At 39.3% G+C, this 12,446-nt stretch overlaps 1 non-coding gene across 1 annotated transcript; it reads left to right on the top strand.

Moving 5' to 3' along the window:
- The first annotated feature begins 9,947 nt into the window (after positions 1-9,947).
- Positions 9,948-10,054, top strand: LOC112753486 (small nucleolar RNA R71). The gene has a single exon (XR_003177871.1). It is a non-coding gene; the product is annotated as a small nucleolar RNA R71 (small nucleolar RNA).
- The last annotated feature ends 2,392 nt before the right edge of the window (positions 10,055-12,446 follow it).

The following is a 12,446-nucleotide window of genomic DNA, read 5'->3' as shown; positions in this document are numbered from 1 at the left end:
TGAATCAAAAGCTGATTTGAGTGGTTTGTATTCGACAGAAGCTAAATTGCATGAAACTTAAAAGAGAGAGGGACAATTGCAGTAAATTAAAGAGCAGAGAAGGTAAATGTGCTGAATCTTAAAGAACAAGAAATTAAATGGCAGAAACTTAGAACGCAAGAAATGTAAATTGCAGAATCTTAAAGTGCAAGAAATGTAAATGGCTTGAATTGTGAAGGGAATTGGGAAGTGGATTTGCAGAATTTAAACAAAGAAAAGCAAATTGCATTAATCAGACAAGTAGAGGGTGACTTGAATTGAAACAGATCTAGAGCGAAAATGTAAATGAACTTGAAAAGCTTTAAACAGAGAATTTAAAATGCAAACTCCAGATCTCAGGACCCAAGAGACTAGATAACCAAGTCTAGATCTCAATTCCTTCCTAGATCCAAATGTAGAATTCAATTGCAAGAAACAGAAGATCAAAACAGAAGAAAACTTGAATGTAAATCTCAATTCTCCAAAAGTTGCAGTAAAGTGAGACAGAGAGATCTCAAGGTGAGATTGAGACAGAATTTCCTCAATTCTTCAACCCAAGATCCAAGACAAATGTAATTGAAATTGAAAACAAGAAAACTAAGAGGAAGAGAATTCAATTCTCCTACTCCGAAGCTCAGAAAACTCAAAATAATTCAAAACCAAAAGCTCTAAAAAAAAACTATTCAGCAAAACTAAAACGGAAAGCTCTCCAAGGAAAAAAAACTCCCGCTGAAAACTTAAATCCTAAGCTATTTATACACTTTCTTCAAATGGTCTTCAAGCCTTGAATTGGGCCTTTGTTCTTGATGGAATTGGGTTGATAAAGGCCTTGGTTGATTGCTCTTGGAGTTGGAGAAAGATCCGTTGTGAACCGGGTTGAAATCATAAAAGTTTGAGTAAAAGTTTGAGGCAAACTTTTACTCAAACTTTCTATACCAGATGGCTTAAGCTTGCTACTACCAACGTTTGAGCCAAAGTTTGAGGTCAAACTTTTGCTCAAACGTTGGCCCCCTTGTAAATGTGTGTGGCGCCAACGTTTGCCAAAAAGCTTGAGGCAAAGGTTGGCGCAAACTTTTCTCCTCCAGGGTGTGCAAGTGTGGCGCCAACGTTTTCCAAAAAGTTTGAGGCAAACGTTGGCGCAAGCTTTTCTCCTCCAGGGTGTTGGTTTTGTGATGCCAACGTTTGCCAAAAAGTTTGAGGCAAACGTTGGCTCAAGCTTTTCTCCCAAAAGTTTGAGCTAAAGTTTGAGGCAAACTTTTGCTCAAGCTTTTTTTCCTCTGGAGTGTTTTCAATTCTTCCAAAAGTTTGAGCTAAAGTTTGAGGCAAACTTTGGCTCAAGCTTTTTTTTTCTGGTATGTTTTCAACTCTTCTAAAAGTTTGAGCTAAAGTTTGAGGCAAACTTTGGCTTAAACTTTTTGTTCTCTCTTGCTCCTAGCCATTCCTTCTTCCTTCAACCTTCTTCAAAACTCTTTCCACCTATCATCAATCAATCAAAACAATCAAAGCTATGCCCCAAATCATGAGATTGTGTTTCTTTCAAAATATATGACAATTATAGCATAAAATCTCATGAAAGTGCATGAATTCATACATGGTTGATTGAATCAAAGGAAACATGGAAATCTACCCAATTGGCTTGCTTATGGCTTAAGAAAGTGCATAATTCAATTGAAAACAAAAGAAAAAGGCTAGTGAAACTAGGCTAAGATGACTTGTCATCACAACACCAAACTTAAAGCTTGCTTGTCCCCAAGCAAGAAAGGAATTATGCTCAAAGGTTCTTTCAATCAGAATGGATTTGAAAAATTACATGTACTATCCTGTGAGTGAAGTGATCAAGTGACAGTGGGGTGAACTCTAAATTATATGCTCATGCAAGGGCTTCAGTGCTTACTAGTCCCTACATCTTGGGAGTCTTAGGTCCTAGGACTTTCATCCAAATGATATCATAGAGATCTCTCTATAGGTAATCACCTTGAAGCAGCTTATAGTTTCTGTGCTTTGGCCTTGACTCTAAGTGTCATGTCTCAAAGCGGCTCTTTAGATAAGCTTTCAATCAATACTCCTAAACCAGTTGGTTTTAAGGTATTAGGTGTTAAAGCACCCCTTAGGATTTACTTGCTCAAGCCTTTCTCTTTGACACACTTCGACCACAAGCATTTACTAGGATAATAACTCTTTGAGTTCTTGTTTCTTTCTTCTTTTCTGCCTAGTAATTGATGCTCAGAGCCTTGGGCCATGTTCTTTTTGTTTTTGTATTTTCTTTATTTTCTTTTGTTTTGTTTGCTGCTTCTCGGATCAATAAATTTTTGAGAATCTCCACAATACTTCTTTGAACTTCATGTCCTGCCTATGAGCTCCCATGCAAGTTTTCATAAGCATGCAACCTCAATACATAATCATACAACTAGAACCACCACTTCTCCTAATCTTTTGCTTGCCTCAAAATTGTTTAATTCCTCAATCCTTCTTTCCAAAGAACTTTCATGTGATGCATTTTTGAAAAATTGAGTGCAAACAAGTTTTGGGGAGTATAGTGTTTTTAATGATCAAGCAATCTTGCTTATTGAATTGCAGAAAAACTATACTAGACAGAAGGACAGATAGGGGTATATTATCACTTTCAATCACAGCAATATCTGCTAATGAACAATACAACCATTTGGAGTTTACTTGCTGTCCTCTTTCTCATCATCATTGCTGGTCTTCACATTCCTCTTTCACCTCTTTGATTGATGATGCTAAGTCTTCCAAAAGTTTGTATGGTGCTCTGCAGTGATATTGAAAGTTGCTTGTTCCCCAAGCACTTAGAAACAATGGTTAGCATGCATGATTTATTTGTGGGCCTTTGTACTTACTTTGGTGTGGGAACACCAAACTTAGTACCTTGGCAATGGTTATTGTTCATCAAACTAACCAGATGTGAAACTCTTTTTCTTTGCTAAAAGTAGTAAAACTGAAAACTAGGAAACAGCAAAAATAGATAACTAGTTTATCTAAGTGCTTGAAGCTAGCATTATGCAGAAAGTGAGAATGTGTTTTATGATGGGATTTTGGTGGAACACCAAACTTAGAATCCTTCATTCTCCTTTATATTGTTTTGGTGTGTAACACCAAACTTAGCTTCTTGCAATATAGATGAAGTTAATTAACCTTTTTATTAAAATAACTATGGAAAGAAAACTACCTCAGGTTGGGTTGCCTCCCAACAAGCGCTCTTTTATTGTCATTAGCTTGACATCCTTCATCCTCTGATCATGGCAGTTGAGGCTTCTGTTGCCTTTGGTTTCTCCCTCTCACCGTGGGCTTTTCCTTGATGATTGTTTTTTTTCCCGTAGCCTTTTCACTTTTTTCCATAACTGCTTTCCCTTTCAACCCAACAGCTTTTTCACTGTTCTTTGGGTCATCTTTAGTGGCCCTTAGGGATATATTTGCCTCTCTCTCGCCCAATTCAGCAAGGTTTTGAACCAGTTGTTCCATTTGCCTTTCAACTCTTCTGAGTGAGGCCTCTTGGTTCCTGCTTATCATCTCTTGAGTTTTCCTTATTTCTTCCTGCTCTATTGTTATCATTTCTTGAACTTTCACGAATCTTTCCATCATCATTTCTAGAACATAGAGTCCTTGAGAGTTTGGAATTGGTTGTGGTTGTGTCAACTGTGATGGTTGATGAAAGTCATTTTGGGCGAGTTGTGAGGTAGGATGGGGTTGGAAGTGTGTGCATTGGGGTGGTGCGTGATGGTTGTTGTTGTGGGGGTGGTTTTTATGCTGGTTTTTGAAATTGGGGTTGTTGCAGTTGAAATCCCTTGGTCTTTGATTTTGGTTTTCAACCCCCTCCAGTTGGATTGAGTTCTCCAGGGTGGGTTGTACACATCATTCTGAGTCCTACGTTGGAACATGCTTGAGGAGCTGTTTGGAGAGTGTGATCGCTCATGACTTTGTTGCTCATAGTTAATTACTCCAGAACCGTTTTTAGGTTGATTCCAACAATGGGGATTTTGAGTGAGTTCTGTGCATTTGCCACAGCATGTTGCAGTTCATCTACCTTTCTGTTAATCAGCTCCAATTGTTGCTTAAGTTGTTGATGTATCTGCTCGCTTTGGGCCATGATTGCATGAATACCTTCAATTTCCTTCTCTTGTGTGAATGGTTGCACTCCTGCCTCTGGTTTAACAGTTCTTTGAGGTGGCTTCTGCTTCACTAGGAGTTCACTCATTAGTTCTTCCCATCGATGATGTTTCCTTGTGGGAAAGCTTCAAACCACTGAGCAATGTCGTTCATGGTGATGAGTGGTTGCTTGTCATCTAAGGTGGGGATATTACTCCCATGATTACTGGCATTCATTGAGTTCCCTTCCATGGTCTGCACAATCACATACAGTTCAAATGAAGATAGAGTATATTTATGCCAGGATATGATTAAAGGGTTAGTTAACGCAATGTGTCAAACAGTTGGTAAACTTGAGAGATTAATGATCGAAAATCACTTCTCTCGTTGATTTATCAAGCTATGAGAATCATATTCAGCAAGTTAAACCAAGAGAACTTCACTCTATTGATAAAGTGAGGTTTCAATTAGCTCAGGCAAAAATTCAAACAGTTAGTGTGTCAGTCAAAAATTAGAGAAACAGAAAAGAAAAAGTGCTTGACCTAGATCTCCACTTCACGTAATCATTGTCAATCTATTTCAATCCCCGGCAACGGCGCCAAAAACTTGATGTGTATTTTCGGAAAATGAATTCCAAACACACAAATCTAACCGGCAAGTGCACCGGGTCGCATCAAGTAATAAAAACTCACGGGAGTGAGGTCGATCTCACAGGGATTGAAGGAGTGAGCAATTTTAGTTTAGTAGTTGATTTAGTCAAGCGAATCAAAAGTTGATTTGAGTGGTTTGTATTCGAAAGAAGCTAAATTACATGAAATTTAAAAGGGAGAGGGACAATTGCAGTAAATTAAAGAGCAGAGAAGGTAAATGTGCTGAATCTTAAAGAACAAGAAATTAAATGGCAGAAACTTAGAACGCAAGAAATGTAAATTGCAGAATCTTAAAGTGCAAGAAATGTAAATGGCTTGAATTGTGAAGGGAATTGGGAAGTGGATTTGCAGAATTTAAACAAAGAAAAGCAAATTGCATTAATCAGACAAGTAGAGCGTGACTTGAATTGAAACAGATCTAGAGCGAAAATGTAAATGAACTTGAAAAGCTTTAAACAGAGAATTTAAAATGCAAACTCCAGATCTCAGGACCCAAGAGACTAGATAACCAAGTCTAGATCTCAATGCCTTCCTAGATCCAAATGTAGAATTCAATTGCAAGAAACAGAAGATCAAAACAGAAGAAAACTTGAATGTAAATCTCAATTCTCCAAAAGTTGCAGTAAAGTGAGACAGAGAGATCTCAAGGTGAGATTGAGACATAATTTCCTCAATTCTTCAACCCAAGATCCAAGACAAATGTAATTGAAATTGAAAACAAGAAAACTAAGAGGAAGGAAATTCAATTCTCCTACTCTGAAGCTCAGAAAACTCAAAACAATTCAAAACCAAAAGCTGTCAAAAAAAACTATTCAGCAAAACTAAAACGGAAAGCTCTCCAAGGAAAAAAAACTCCCGCTGAAAACTTAAATCCTAAGCTATTTATACACTTTCTTCAAATGGTCTTCAAGCCTTGAATTGGGCCTTTGTTCTTGATGGAATTGGGTTGATAAAGGCCTTGGTTGATTGCTCTTGGAGTTGGAGAAAGATCCATTGTGAACCGGGTTGAAATCATAAAAGTTTGAGTAAAAGTTTGAGGCAAACTTTTACTCAAACTTTCCATACCAGATGGCTTAAGCTTGCTGCTACCAACGTTTGAGCCAAAGTTTGAGGTCAAACTTTTGCTCAAATGTTGAGGCAAACGTTGGCACAAACTTTTCTCCTCCAGGGTGTGCAAGTGTGGCGCCAACGTTTGCCAAAAAGTTTGAGGCAAACGTTGGCGCAAGCTTTTCTCCTCCAGGGTGTTGGTTTTGTGATGCCAACGTTTGCCAAAAAGTTTGAGGCAAACGTTGGCTCAAGCTTTTCTCCCAAAAGTTTGAGCTAAAGTTTGAGGCAAACTTTGGCTCAAGCTTTTTTTTTCTGGTATGTTTTCAACTCTTCTAAAAGTTTGAGCTAAAGTTTGAGGCAAACTTTGGCTCAAACTTTTTGTTCTCTCTTGCTCCTAGCCATTCCTTCTTCCTTCAACCTTCTTCAAATCTCTTTCCACCTATCATCAATCAATCAAAATAATCAAAGCTATGCCCCAAATCATGAGATTGTGTTTCTTTCATAATATATGACAATTATAGCATAAAATCTCATGAAAGTGCATGAATTCATACATGGTTGATTGAATCAAAGGAAACATGGAAATCTACCCAATTGGCTTGCTTATGGCTTAAGAAAGTGCATAATTCAATTGAAAACAAAAGAAAAAGGCTAGTGAAACTAGGCTAAGATGACTTGTCATCACCACCAATATATAATTGTTTGAGTAGGAGGAAGAAAAAGGTCCCATAAAATCAATTCTCCATACATCAAACAATTCTAACTCCATTATAAACCTCTGTGGCATCTCATTTTTCTTGGGTAGATTGCCAGTCCTTTGGCATTCATCACACCTTGATACTATTTCCTTTACATCCTTAAACATGGTTGGCCAATAGAATCCACAATGTAGCACCTTGGCTGCAGTTCTTTCACCACTGAAATGGCCTCCATATGCTGAGCCATGACATTGCCAAAGTACTTCCTGCCCTTCTTCATGGGAGATACACCATCTCAAGATCCCATCAGCACACTTTTTAAATAAAAAGGGCTCGTCCCAAATGTAGTGTTTAGCATCTTTGATTAGCTTCCTCTTCATGTGTTTGTTGATGTTGGTTGGTAGTTCTCCAATAGCCTTGAAATTTGCTATGTCCGCAAACCAACGAGCTTCTTGGATCATCATCAACTGCTCATCAGGGAAACTCTCATTCACTGCAAGTTGGGGCGCATCATCTTGTTTCTGTGGGATCCTTGAGAGGTGGTCAGCCACTTCATTCTCTGCTCCACTCCTATCTTTTATTTCAATGTCAAACTCTTGGAGAAATAGGATCCACCTTATTAGTCTGGGCTTGGACTCTTGTTTGGTAAGCAAGTATTTAAGTGCTGCATGATCAGTGAATACAATTACTTTGGAGCCAATAAGATATGATCTAAATTTATCAAAAGCAAAGACAATGACAAGTAATTCCTTTTCTGTAGTGGTATAGTTTCTTTGATTCTCATTGAGGACTTTGCCATCATAGTAAATAACATGCACCAATTTGTCCCTCCTCTGTCCTAAAGCAGCACCAACAGCAAAATCGGATGCATCACACATCAACTCAAAGGGTAGATCCCAGCTGGGTGGTGCTATGATAGGTGCAGAGGAGAGCTTGTTCTTAAGCTCTTCAAAGGCTAGAATGCATTCTTTATCTAACACAAAAGGTACATTAGAGACAAGCATGTTGCTCAATGATTTGGCAACCTTGGAGAAGTCTCTAATAAACCTCCTATAGAAAAGTAATTAGAATATGAATCACCAAAAATAGAAAAGTCATCCATAAACACTTCAATGAATCTTTCAATCATGTCTGAAAATATGGAGAGCATGCACCTTTGGAATGTTGCAGGTGCATTGCACAATCCAAAGGGCATTCTCCTATAAGCAAAAACACCATATAGACAAGTAAATGAGGTTTTTTCTTGGTCCTTGGGGTCTACAACAATTTGTTTGTAGCCAGAATAACTGTCCAGGAAGCAATAATACTCATGTCCTGCCAATCTTTCAAGCATCTGATCCATGAAAGGTAGGGGGAAGTGATCCTTTCAGGTGGCCTCATTAAGCTACCTATAATTGATGCACATGCCCCAACCTGTCACTGTTCTTGTAGGTATCAGCTCATTTTTCTCATTTGGTACAACAGTGATCCCTCTTTTCTTTGGGACTACTTGCACTGGGCTTACTCAAGGGCTGTCTGAGATAGGGTAAATCACCCCAGCTTGCCACAGTTTCAACACCTATTTTTGAACCACTTCATTCATGGTTGGGTTCAGCCTTTTTTGTTTCTGTCTTGAGGGCTTGGCTCCTTCTTCAGGTAGGATTTTGTGCATGCACATTGAAGGACTAATTCCCTTCAAGTCTGTGAGTGTCCATTCTATAGCATCTTTATGTTGTCTCAGCACTTGGAGAAGCTCCTCTTCTTGCTCTTCACTCAAGCTTGAATTAATGATCACTGGGTAAGTGTTGTTGTCACCCAAGTATGCATACTTCAAGCTTGGAGGCAGGGTCTTCAGCTCTAGTTTTGGTGCATCTACTTCCTTGTTATCCTTGTAGTTCAACATGATTGAATTCTCCATGATCTCTTGTGGTAACTCACCACCTAATGGTTGTTGTTCCAGCTCCGTAATCCCTTCACGTTATTCTTCCTCCAACACTCCTTGAACTAGCTTCTCTATAGTATCTACCATCATGCATTCTCCTATGGATTCTTTGGGTAACTCATCGCCTTGAAGACATTGAAGACCATCTTCTCTTCATGTAACCTCAAAACTAGCTCCCCTTTTTGAACATCAATAATGGCTCCAGTAGTAGCTAGGAATGGCCTTCCTACGATGATAGATGTGTTAGATTCCTCTTCCATATCCAGCACAATAAAGTCAGCTGGGAAAATAAACTCTCCCACTTTCACCAACAAATCTTCCACTATCCCATGAGGAAACTTGAATGTTCTGTCAGCCATTTGGAGTGCCATCCTTGTTGTTTTGGCTTTCTCAATCTTCATCCTCCTCATCATGGCTAGGGACATGAGATTGATACTAGCTCCCAGGTCACACAATGCTTTTTTAATAGTGATATCACCATGATGCATGGAATTTGGAAACTCCCAGTGTCTTTCATTTTCTGGGGGAGCTTCTTTTGTATGAGAGCACTACATTCCTCAGTTAGCACTATGGTTTCTTTCTCTCCCCAATTTGGGATTGCCTCCTCTACAACTTTTCTACTTCTAAGTGTGATTGCCTTGCATTTCCCTCTTGGGTTGACCATGGTATCACTAGGAAATGTATGTGTGGGCATTGGAATTTGCTTAGATAAGCTTGCTAGTTGTGCTTCCAATTTTGAAATTACAGCGCCTTGATTCTTAATGTTTGATCTGCACTCTTCTTGGTTGGCATCCATCTTTCTTTTAGCCTGTATTTCTCTATCTAAAACATTGGAAATAGCCCCTGTCAGCTGTGATGACATCTATGCTATTGTAGCCTCTATTCTTTTAAAATTGCTTTTGATCTCACATGGCTGCATGGTCAAGGGTGACGTTTCCTGGTGGTGGTTGTTGGGTGGAGTGGCATGATATATTTTGTGCATTGTGGTAGGGTCTGTTGTTGCTTGCTTGATGGTTGGAGTTATAGTTGTTGTATTGGTTGGATTGGTATGGTTTGTTATGCTCTTGGTTGTGGCCTTGTTGGTTTCCCCACCCAAAGTTTGGATGGTTCTTCCAACCTCGGTTATATGTCTTGGAGTTTGGGTCATATGGTGGTCTAAAATAGTTGTTCAAGTAATTTGCCTACTCCCATTCAGTTTCAACTTCTGGGGTATCTTCTTCCTGTGATGGTGCTTGAGTTTGGACAGTTAAAAATTGACCAGTCTCCATCCTCTTTGTTACGGCTGCTAGTTGTGCTGCAATCATCGTGTTTTGTGCTAACAAGGCATCCATGGGATTTAGCTCCAACACTCCTTTCTTTTGAGATCTTTCTGAAGCATAGAAATATTCATTTTCAGCTACAGTTTCTATGACATCTATGACTTCTTCAATGATTTTCTTCTTGTTGAATCAACCCCCTGCTTCATATAATAGCCCTTCATAGAAAATGTGAAGTTAAACCCATTCGTTGAACATATCTGGAGGGCACTTCCTTGTCAAGTCTTTGAACCTCTCCCAGGCCTCATAAAGTGTTTCACCATCTTGCTGTCTGAAAGTCTGCACCTCAGCTCTCAGTCTATTGACTCTCTGTGGAGGGTAGAATCTTGCTAGAAATTTGTTTACAACTTTATCCCAAGTTGTTAGGCTCTCCTTGGGAAATGCTTTCAACCACTTTTCTGCCTTATCTCTGAGTGAGAAAGCGAACAAAAGCAGCTTGTAGGTGTCAGGGTGTACACCATTGGACTTTACAGTGTCATAAATCCTCAAGAACGTAGAGAGATGTTGGTTTGGGTCATCCTGGGCTCCCCCTCTATATGAGCAATTATTCTAGACAAGTGTGATGAGTTGAGGTTTCAACTCAAAGTTGTTGGCATGGATTGTTAGCTTGAGAATGCTGCTGCTGCAGTTTCCTGGATTTGGGTTGATGTAGGAGCCTAAGACTGTCCTCTCTTGCCCAATATGATTGCCAACATCCACTCTAACATGGTCTTGTACTTCTCCTTCCATAGTAGCTCCTAGATCTTCCTCTACTACTTCCTCTCTAACTATGCTTTTGCCTCTTGCTTCCCTCCTTAATCAGAGGAGGGTCCTCTCAGCTTCACTATCGAAGGAGGATGAAGTTTCTCCCCTTCTACCTGACATACATTCAACAAACAGCAAGTATAGGGCAAGTGAAGGAATCACTCTTGTTAAGATTAATGGTTAGCTTGGTTGATGCAATTAATCAAACAGTTAGAAGAATGGAAATATGAGCAATGAATAACTGAAATCCAAAGTAAAACCAAAATAAAACAGAACATAAAGAGAATTAAAGAACTAAAAAATATATATAACAATGTAATTAAAATGCTTAATCTAGCTCTCCAATCAATTTAATCATTATAAAATTGAAAACAATTCCCGACAACGGCGCCATAAAACTTGATGACCGGAATTTACACCCCATATAAAAATGATGAATCCATTCTTTTGGCAAGCGCACCAAAAATTATCGTCAAGTAATAACCCAAAGTGGAGTGGGATCGTATCCACAAAGATTGGTAGATTTAAGCAACTTTAATTAATTGGTGAATTAGTCAAGCCAAGCAGAATAAATGGTGATTACAGAATTGTAAATAGGCAGAAACATAAATGACTTAAAAGTAAATGTAAACAGAAAAGTGCAGAGAAGAAAATGGCAATAATGTAAAGTGTAGAAATGTAAATGACTCAAATGTAAATGGGAATGGGGATTTGCAAAATGTAAAGAAAGCTATAAAGAAAGTGGAAGATAAGAATAGGGGAATTCATTGAGATCAGGAGATGTTGTCTCTTTGGATTAAATCCAGTTCATATCCTCTTCAATCATGCAACTCATTGACCTCTTGGCAATCATGATTGATTGAGCCACAGTCCCTTGGTGACTAAATCTCTCAGATCTTGATCAATAGCCAATTCCTTGGTCTAATTGCTCATGAAGAGAGATATGCTTGGTCCCTGATTATACCACACATCATCATAGGTCCAAGTAGAGGGAGGATTATATGTCACCATACCCAAACACCAAAACCCAGATCCTACTCAAGTGTGAGAAGGGATTTCTAGCATGGTTTCATGTTTCTTTTTCCAAGGTTCCCATGAAACCCATTTTACATTCAACCCTTTTTCCAAGGTGATTGAATACTAGCATTAAAACGAAATTCCTTCTAGTAAATCAAAGAGAAGATGAAGATAAGAAGAAATTCACTATCATTAATCCATCAAGTACAACAGAGCTCCCTCTCTCAATGAGAGAGAATTTAGCTACTCATGGCTTAGAGAAAAGTACAAGAGATGGAAGAGATAAAGTGAAAAGTAAATCTAACTATAGCTAATAGCTCAACTGCTTAACCCTCTTTTTTCAATACCTCTAGGGGTTATTTATACTACTCCTAGCACTAGAAAATAAAGAAAATACAAAAGTGAAAAGAAAATTACAATTTAGAGGGAAAAGAAACTCAATAAACGTGATCTTCCAACTAGCGTGTGACTGGCGCTTTAGTGGCGTGCCACACCCAGCTCTAAATCTGACTTGGCGTGCCACGCTCAACTCCTCAAGTGGCATGCCCTCCTTCATAGGCATCCCTGGCGTGCCATGCCTTCAAGCCCAAGTGGCTCGCCCAGGGTTCTTTAAGCACTTGTGTGGCCTGGCGTGCCATGCCTTCGACCTCAAGTGGCACGCCTAGGCCTTCTCCCTCTTCTTCTTGCTTCTGGAAATTTGAACTAGCGTGGCACACCCAGGTCTGGCATGCAACGCCCATTATGTGTGCTTGGTCTTTCTCTCTGGAAAACTGAACTACGCCTATTTGTGTGCTTGGTTCCCTCATTAGCGTGCCACGCCCAAAATTCAAGTGGCACGCCCAAGTCTTCTTCTTGTTGATGGGTGATGTTGGCGTGCCACGTCAGAGGCTCAAGTGGCTTGCTGAAGTGAGAAATGGTAGCTGGTGTGCCA

Source organism: Arachis hypogaea, chromosome 15, assembly GCF_003086295.3.
Source record: "Arachis hypogaea cultivar Tifrunner chromosome 15, arahy.Tifrunner.gnm2.J5K5, whole genome shotgun sequence".
NCBI lineage: Eukaryota > Viridiplantae > Streptophyta > Magnoliopsida > Fabales > Fabaceae > Arachis > Arachis hypogaea.
The sequence above is the reverse complement of the archived record's forward strand: the minus strand, read 5'-3'. Positions and strand labels throughout refer to the sequence as shown.